Consider the following 8,106-nt stretch of genomic DNA (forward strand, 5'->3'; position numbering starts at 1 on the left):
ATATGAACCTCGTGTTAGAATCGGGTGATGGTTCTACGGTGTATGATGAATTTTAAGCATTTTGTTATGGCGGTACTTGTTAATCTGGCGGGGCAGTTCTCTCATTTGAGTCATTTTCCCTGACTGGGTACATTTGAATAGTTGTGTATTGGTGCACGGATGGCACGGGTTGTGGCTCTGAGTTATATTGGTGCGGTATGTCTGTGTAACAGTTATGTTTAGTAATATAAGGTCATTGGACCTGGAATGGGTACTATCAGGTTTAATTTCGGTATATTCGGGAGTATAATATTGAAAGTCGGTTCAGAAAGTGATTATGGTTCCGGTTGGGGCGAGAGACCTCCATGACTGGTTGGTCTGATAAAGGGTTACGAGATTCTGTGTGTTTCTTTTATTATCAACAGTGTACGAAGGTTCTGGGATGAGGTTTGGTTCGATATGGGTTTAATACTAGTATGCGGTTGGTTTTGGAGTAGTCACTGCGATCAGGAATGGTGCTACGAGCATGTGAGTTGTGTAATATACTGGGTGATTATATCCGTGGTTATAGTTATAGCTCGATGCAGCTTATTCGGACTTATACAATGTGTAAATGTAAGATTCGTGTCTTGAAAGAAATTTTAAAGGTTGGAAATTAAACTCCAAGGTTTATGAGTTAAGGTTAAATTAATGATTTTTAGTTGCATTATGTAGTCAAGCCTATGTGGGATAGGGTGACGTGGGTTCACCCCCGGGTAAGTGTGTGGTAAGATGGAACGGTGATTTGATGGCTTGGAAATAACTCTTGCACGTTCGAGGACGAACGTATGTTTAAGTGGGGGAGAATATAACGACCCGACCGGTCATTTTGAGTATTACAACCTCGTTTCCCAATTTACTGCTCAAATTGGAATTTACAGTTGTTGTGTGACTTGCCGGGATAATTGGTACGGGTCCGGTGAGGTTTTGGAATGAATTGGAACACTTAGTTCCAAGGTTTAAAGCTTAAGTTAAAATAATGACCAGATGTCGACTTATATGTAAACGACCTCGAAATTTAATTTTGATGATTCCAATAGCTCCGTATGGTGATTTTGGACTTAGGAGCGTGTCCGAAAAATTATTTGGAGGTCCGTAGTGGAATTAGGCTTGAAATGCCGAAAGTTGAATTTTTGTGAAGTTTGACCGGGGGTTGACCTTTTGATATCGAGGTCGGAATCCGATTCTGGAAATTGAAATAGCTTCGTTATGTCATTTATGACTTGTGTGCAAAATTTGAAGTCATTCTGGATTGATTTGATGTATTTCGGCACAAGATATAGAATTTAAAATTTTCAAAGTTCATTAGGCTTGAATTGGGGTATAATTCATAGTTTTAGCGTTGTTTGAGGTGATTTGAGGGTTCGACTAAGTCCGTATGATATTTTAAGACTTGTTAGTATATTTGGTTGAGGTCCCGAGGGGTTCGGGTGAGTTTTGGATGGTTAACGGATCATTTTTGGCCTTGGTGAGATTGCTAATATCTATTGCTGCATTTTTCGGATTTTCTCTTTCGCGTTCGCGAGTGGGCCCTCGCGTTCGCGAAGAGGAATTTCAGGCAGGCAGGATTTACTCTTTGCGTTCGCGAGGGGGTCTCGCGTTCGCGAAGAGAAGCTGGGTTGTGCATCGCGTTCGCGTATGGGGTATCGCGTTCGCGAAGGGAAACATAGTGGGCATGGGTTTTTGCCTTCGCGTTCGCGAAGGGGAGCTCGCATTCGCAAAGGGAAATATACTGGCATGGGTTTTTGCCTTCGCGTTCGCGAAGAAGGGCTCCATAAAGCATCGCGTTCGCGAAGAGCAAATGTTGGGGAGCACATTTTGTGCTTCGCGAACGCGAGGGACCTGTCGCGTTCGCGAAGAAGAGAGGTCTGGACAGAAAGTTTAAGTTCAGAAACTTCGTCCCATTTTCCATTTTTAACAATTTGGAGCTCGGATTGAGGCGATATTTGGGAGCTTTTCAGAGGAAACAACGAGGTAAGTATTCTTAACTCAATATTGGTTAAATTACCCAAATCCATGGTTGTTTTTAACATTTAATTGATGATTTAAGTTGGAAAACAAATTGTGAAAACCCTCTTGGTTTATTTTGGAGATTTAAGGGTCGAGTTTATGTCGGATTTGAGTAAAATTTATATGGTTGGACTCGTGGTTGAATGGGCATTAATATTTTGTAACTTTTGTCAGATTCCGAGACGTGGGCCCCACGGGTATTTTTGGGGCGTAATTTCGGATTTTGTGGAAATATTAGTATTTTTATATGAAATTAATTCCTATAAATTTTGTGGGCTGAATCAAATTAATTGTGACTAGATTCGAGACGTTTGGAAGTTATACGCGCAGAATGGAATTTCTGGAGCATTGCTTAGCTTGCTCGACATTGGATTTGGCTTGTTCGAGGTAAGTAACTCTTCTAATCTTGGAGTTGAGGGTATGAACCCTGATCATATGTATTTTGTGAATTGTTGGGAGGTGACACACATGCTAGGTGACGGGCGTGTGGGCGTGCACTACAGAAATTATGACATAATTATTTCTGTGGAATTTTATAGTTAAATAACCTTGGTATTTTCCATACGGTTTTATGTGTTAAAGAAATTGAGCTAAAAAGCATATTAAAAATCATGATTGAGGTTATGTGCCAGTATTATTTGGACCCACATAGGACATATTGCTGTGAATTATTTGTTTTAAATTAAAAATTCATACTCAGTCATATTCATTTCATTGCATATCATAACTCAATCTTATGACTCTATTTTGATGCATATAAATGTTTTGGGCCGAATGCCCTGTTTTACTGAAATGCCCGAGTGGCTTGAGAGGTTTATGACTGAGTGAGGCCGAGGGCCTGATTTGTGAGGATATTTATGGGATCGGGCTACACGCCGTAGCATGTTGCATATTTATGGGATCGGACTGCATGCCGCAGCATGTTTGATATCGGCCAAGGGCCTGATTGTGAGGATGAGTGTGGATCGGGGCTGCCCGTCTGCAGCATACTTTATTATTGCACGTGAGTTGTCCGTGCAGCACTTGAGTTGTCCGTACAGATTATAGCGCTTGGGCTGAAGGAGCCCCTCCGGAGTCTGTACACACCCCCCAGTGAGCGTAGGTACCTACTGAGTGCGAGTGCCGAGTGCCGAGTGACTGGGAGGCATGAGTGATTGTGAGGTATGCCCGAGTGGCAAGAGCGATTGTGAGGTATGCCCGAGCGGCAAGAGTGATTGTGAAGTATGCTAGAGTGGTACGAGTGACTGTGAGGTTTGCCCGAGGGGCTGTATATGAGTGATGTTCTGCCCGAGGGGCTATTTATGATTTTATCACTGAGTTGCATTGCATTGGCATGCACATATGACATACAGGCATAGAGATGTATTTTTCCTCATACTGTACAACATCACATCCTTCATGATTTCTCACATATTTTGACAGATGGGCATAGTGATGCATTTGTTTTACACGGGTCATCCGGAAGGAAAATGAAACATATTATTTATTATTGAAAAGATTTTTGGAGAAATTTATTATTTTCAAACTATTCATATTATTGGCAACTTCGGCAAACAATTTAGGTTTTCACTAATGTATTTGAAAGAAAGAACTACTATTTTTGAAATCATTATTTGGATGAGTATTTTATCCCTGAGTTACTTCTGGTATTATTTACTTTATGTTATAATGGATTGTAGTGGACTATTGATTTTGGACCCGACCTTGGTGGAAGCTCGTTACTACTTTCAACCTACGGGTAGGTTTGTTACTTACTCAGTATATGGGGTCGGTTGTATTGATACTATACTTCTACACATTGCGTGTAGATGTTGGCTGTTGTTGTTGCTGTGCTCGATGGTTGCGGGACTTGAAGATGTACCTGCGTTTCTGTTGTAGCTACCTTTTGTTCAGGGTAGCCTTAGATTTATAAAAACTTTGTTTATGTATTATTCAAATAGACTATGTATTTATTTTATTTTCACTTTATATACTCTATTCTTAGAAGCTCATGATTTGTACTACCAGTTCTTGGGGGATGTATAAGATTAAGATGTTTATTCACTTAAATTACTTTAATAATTGTTATTGGAATTGGATAATTGAAAGTTGGCATACCTAGTGGGTTGGGTTAGGTGCCATCACGACTAGTTGGATTTTGGGTCGTGACACCATTAGATGTATTTCAAGCCTTTCACGTAAGGCTAAACTGATGAGATATCGAAATGTTATGACATCCATAAGGGTGAATTTGTTTCTTCATAATCGACTCTAGGTCGTTGTGAGAATCCTTGTGCGACAAGGCGAGCCTTGTATCTTTCAACTTCATTTTTGTCATTCTTTTTTCGCACAAAAACCCATTTATGACCAACTAGTTTTATACCAGCAGGTGTTTGGACTACTGGTCCAAAGACCTCTCTTTTAGCAAGTGCGTTCAATTCTGATTGAATTTCCTCTTGTCATTTTGGCCAATCAGATCTTTGTCGACATTCTTCGACAGATCGGGGTTCAAGATCTTCACTATCTTGTATAATATTAAGTGCAATATTATATGCAAAAATACTATCTACCGCTATTTCAGATCGATTTAAATTAATCCCTTTACCAATAGAACTTATTAAAAGCTTCTCACTCACTTAAGCCTCGGGTTCATTGATTTCTTCAAGAATCTCAGAACTAATCAGATCTTGGGTCTCTTCAGGAGATCCCTTCATAATATCGTTATCATTTGTCGATTTTCTTTTTCAAGGATTTCGATCCTTAGAACCCAAAGGCCTACCACGCTTCAGGCGTGCTTTAGGTTCACTAGCTCTCATGCTAGTAGATGGTCCTGCTGGGATATCAATTCGAAAGGCACATTCTTTGTAGGGATATGTGACTTAGTTATCCTATTCAAATCAGTAAACGCTTCTGGCATTTGATTTGCTATATTTTATAAATGGATGATCTTCTGGACCTCCTGATTACATATAGGGGTACGTGGATCAAAATGAGATAACGATGAAACTTTTTACACAATTTCTCTTTTGATTTTTTTTTTCTCTCCCCCTAATTGTGAGGAATTTATTTCATCAAACCGACAATCTGCAAATCGAGTAGTAAATAAATATCTCGTCAATGGTTCAGGATAGCGAATAATAGAGGGTGATTCAAACCCAATATATATTCCTAACCTTCTATGTGGGCACATCTTACTGCACTGAGGTGGTGCTACTGGCACATATACAGCACATCCAAAAATTCGTAGATGGACAATATCTGGTTCATGACAAAAAACTAATTGTGACGGAGAATATTTATTATAATGTGTCGGGCTGAGACGGATAAGTGATGTTGCATGCAAGATAGTATGACCCCAAACAGTAGTGGGCAATTGTGTTTTCATAAGTAGTGGTCTTTCTATCAATTACGGGTGTTTAATAAATGACTCTGCAAGGCCATTTTGAGTATGAACATAAGTTACAGGATGTTAAACTTTTATTCCAACTGATAGACAATAATCATCAAAAACTTGAGATGAGAATTCTCCAGCATTATCAAGGCGAATAGCCTTTATAGGATAATCTGGAAATTGTGCCCTTAATCGAATTATTTAGGCTAATAGCTTTGTAAACTCCAGGTTGCGAGATGATAGTAGGCACACATGAGACCATCTTGAAGATACATCTATTAAGACCATAAAATATCTAAACAACCCACTTGGTGGGTGAATAGGTTCACATATATCCCCATGTATACGTTCTAAAAAGGCAGGGGATTCAATGCCAACCTTCATTGGTGATGGTCTAGTGATCATTTTGCCTTGATAAGAAGTATCACAAGAAAATTTATTATTTGTAAGAATCTTCAGGTTCTTTAATGGATGCCCACTCGAATTTTCAGTAATTCGTCTCATCATTATTGATCTAGGATGGCCCAAACGGCCATGGCAAAGCACAAAAATATTTGAATCAGTAAACTTCTTGTTTACGATAGAGTGTGCTTCAACTGTACTAATCTTTGAATAGTATAATCCAGAAGATAAAGTTGATAACTTTTCTACAATGCACTTCTGGCCAGAAACATTCTTTGTAATACAAAGATATTCCATATTCATTTCATCTATCGTCTCAACATGATACCCATTTCGGCGGATATCTATAAAACTCAACAAGTTTCTTTGGGACTTGGAGGAGAATAATGCATTGTCTATTATAAGTTTTGTTCCCTTAGACAGAAATATAGTGGCTCTTTCGAAGCCTTCAATCAAACTTATATTACTAGAAATTGTTGAAATATTTGTTTTTTCCTGATGCAAATAAGAAAAGTATTTCTGATTTTTGAATATGGCATGAGTTGTTCCACTATCAATTACACAAATATCTTCATGATTGGTCTTTGATCCAAACATAATTTGAGGATTATCCATATACTCTGGTACTTTCAAAGTATTTACTCGAGATGGCAGAGTCTCGTGCTGATAAAGTGTTATAAAATAAAGACTGTAAAGTAAAGACAAGTATAGAGAGAAACTGATATATTATTCAAACTTCAAACTTATGTACATAATGAATTGAAAACTCCTCTATTTATAGAAAAAAGAAAGTTGTTGTGTAAGCTACTACTGCAAGCTACTGTGTAAGCTGCTTATAAGTTGCTTGTAAGCTGCTACTGTACCAGATATAGATAATCTTCTACCGGGGGTAATGTTTATCCATAATGGAGTACCGAAAGGATAAGCTTTTTCAGGAGGCTTATTTCCAATAGGGTACTAAATAGATAAACTTATTTACGGCGGAGTCTCGTATGGATAAGCTTCTTCAGGAAGCTTATTTACAACGGAGTATTAATGAACATCCATAATATAATATATTTATAACAATTTTCACATTATCTCTGTGCCCCTCCCCTCCAAATCCAATTAGTTTAACTTTAACATTAAAGGCAAAAATATACTATGCATTAATTTATGTATTATATTATTACTATAATAGGGATGAATTGGAGGAACTTCCCGTCAATGTGAATTGTCCAAAAAAAACTAAATATTTCAATTTATTTCCCTTTTTGATTATTTAGCAATGAAGAGCTTTTTTGGTATTTTATGTATTTTATATTTTAAAGAAGTTGTACTTGATTACCTAAAAAGTATACATTTGTTTTACGACAAAGGTCCAAATATACCCCTGTACTTTCGAAAATAATCTAAGAATACCCCTCGTTATACTATTGGGTTATCTATACCCTTACAGTCATACTTTGGGTTCAAATATACCCCTCATTTAAATAGAAGGACTCGTGTCATCGTCCTGTTGGTCAATTCTAAATATCTCCTAATTAATTAAAAAGACCCATTACCCATACCCGGAAAGTAATTTTCTAAAGCAATTTTTTTTTGTAAAAACTGGAAAAACTGAAATTGTTTTTTACTAAAAACTGAAAAAAAAAACAAAAATTATTTTTTTCCAATTATTACAAAAAAACTGCTTTAAAAAAAACTGAAAAATATTTTCTAAAATAATATTTTTGTAGAAACTGAAAAACAAAACTGAAAAGTAATTTTCTAAAGCAATATTTTTGTAAAACCTGGAAAAAACTGAATGTTCTTTTTTTACTAATAACTGAAAAAATCGAAAATATATTTTTCCAGTTTTTAGAAAAATATTGCATTAAAAAAAAACTGAAAAATAATTTCTAAAGCAATCTTTTTTGTGAAAACTAAAAAACAAAAACTGAAAAGCAATTTTCTAAAGCAATGTTTTTGTACAAACTGAAAAAATAAATATTTTCTTTTTTTCAGTTTTTAGTTAAAATTTTTTAGTTTTTTCCAGTTTTTAATTGCTTTAGAAAATTATTTTTTAGTTTTTTTCCAATTTTTACACAAACATTGTTTTAGAAAATATTTTTTAATTTGTTTTAAAGCAGCTTTTTGTAAAAACTGGGAAAAAAAATTCAGTTTTTTCCAGTTTTTACAAAAAAATTATTTTAGAAAATTACTTTTCGGGTATGGGTAATGGGTCTTTTTAATTAATTAGAAGATATTTAGAATTGGCCAATAGGATAATGACACGTGTCCCTCCATTTAAATGAGGGATATATTTAAACCTAAAATAAACTGCA

Source organism: Nicotiana tabacum, chromosome 2, assembly GCF_000715075.1.
Source record: "Nicotiana tabacum cultivar K326 chromosome 2, ASM71507v2, whole genome shotgun sequence".
NCBI classification, from domain to species: Eukaryota; Viridiplantae; Streptophyta; class Magnoliopsida; order Solanales; family Solanaceae; genus Nicotiana; species Nicotiana tabacum.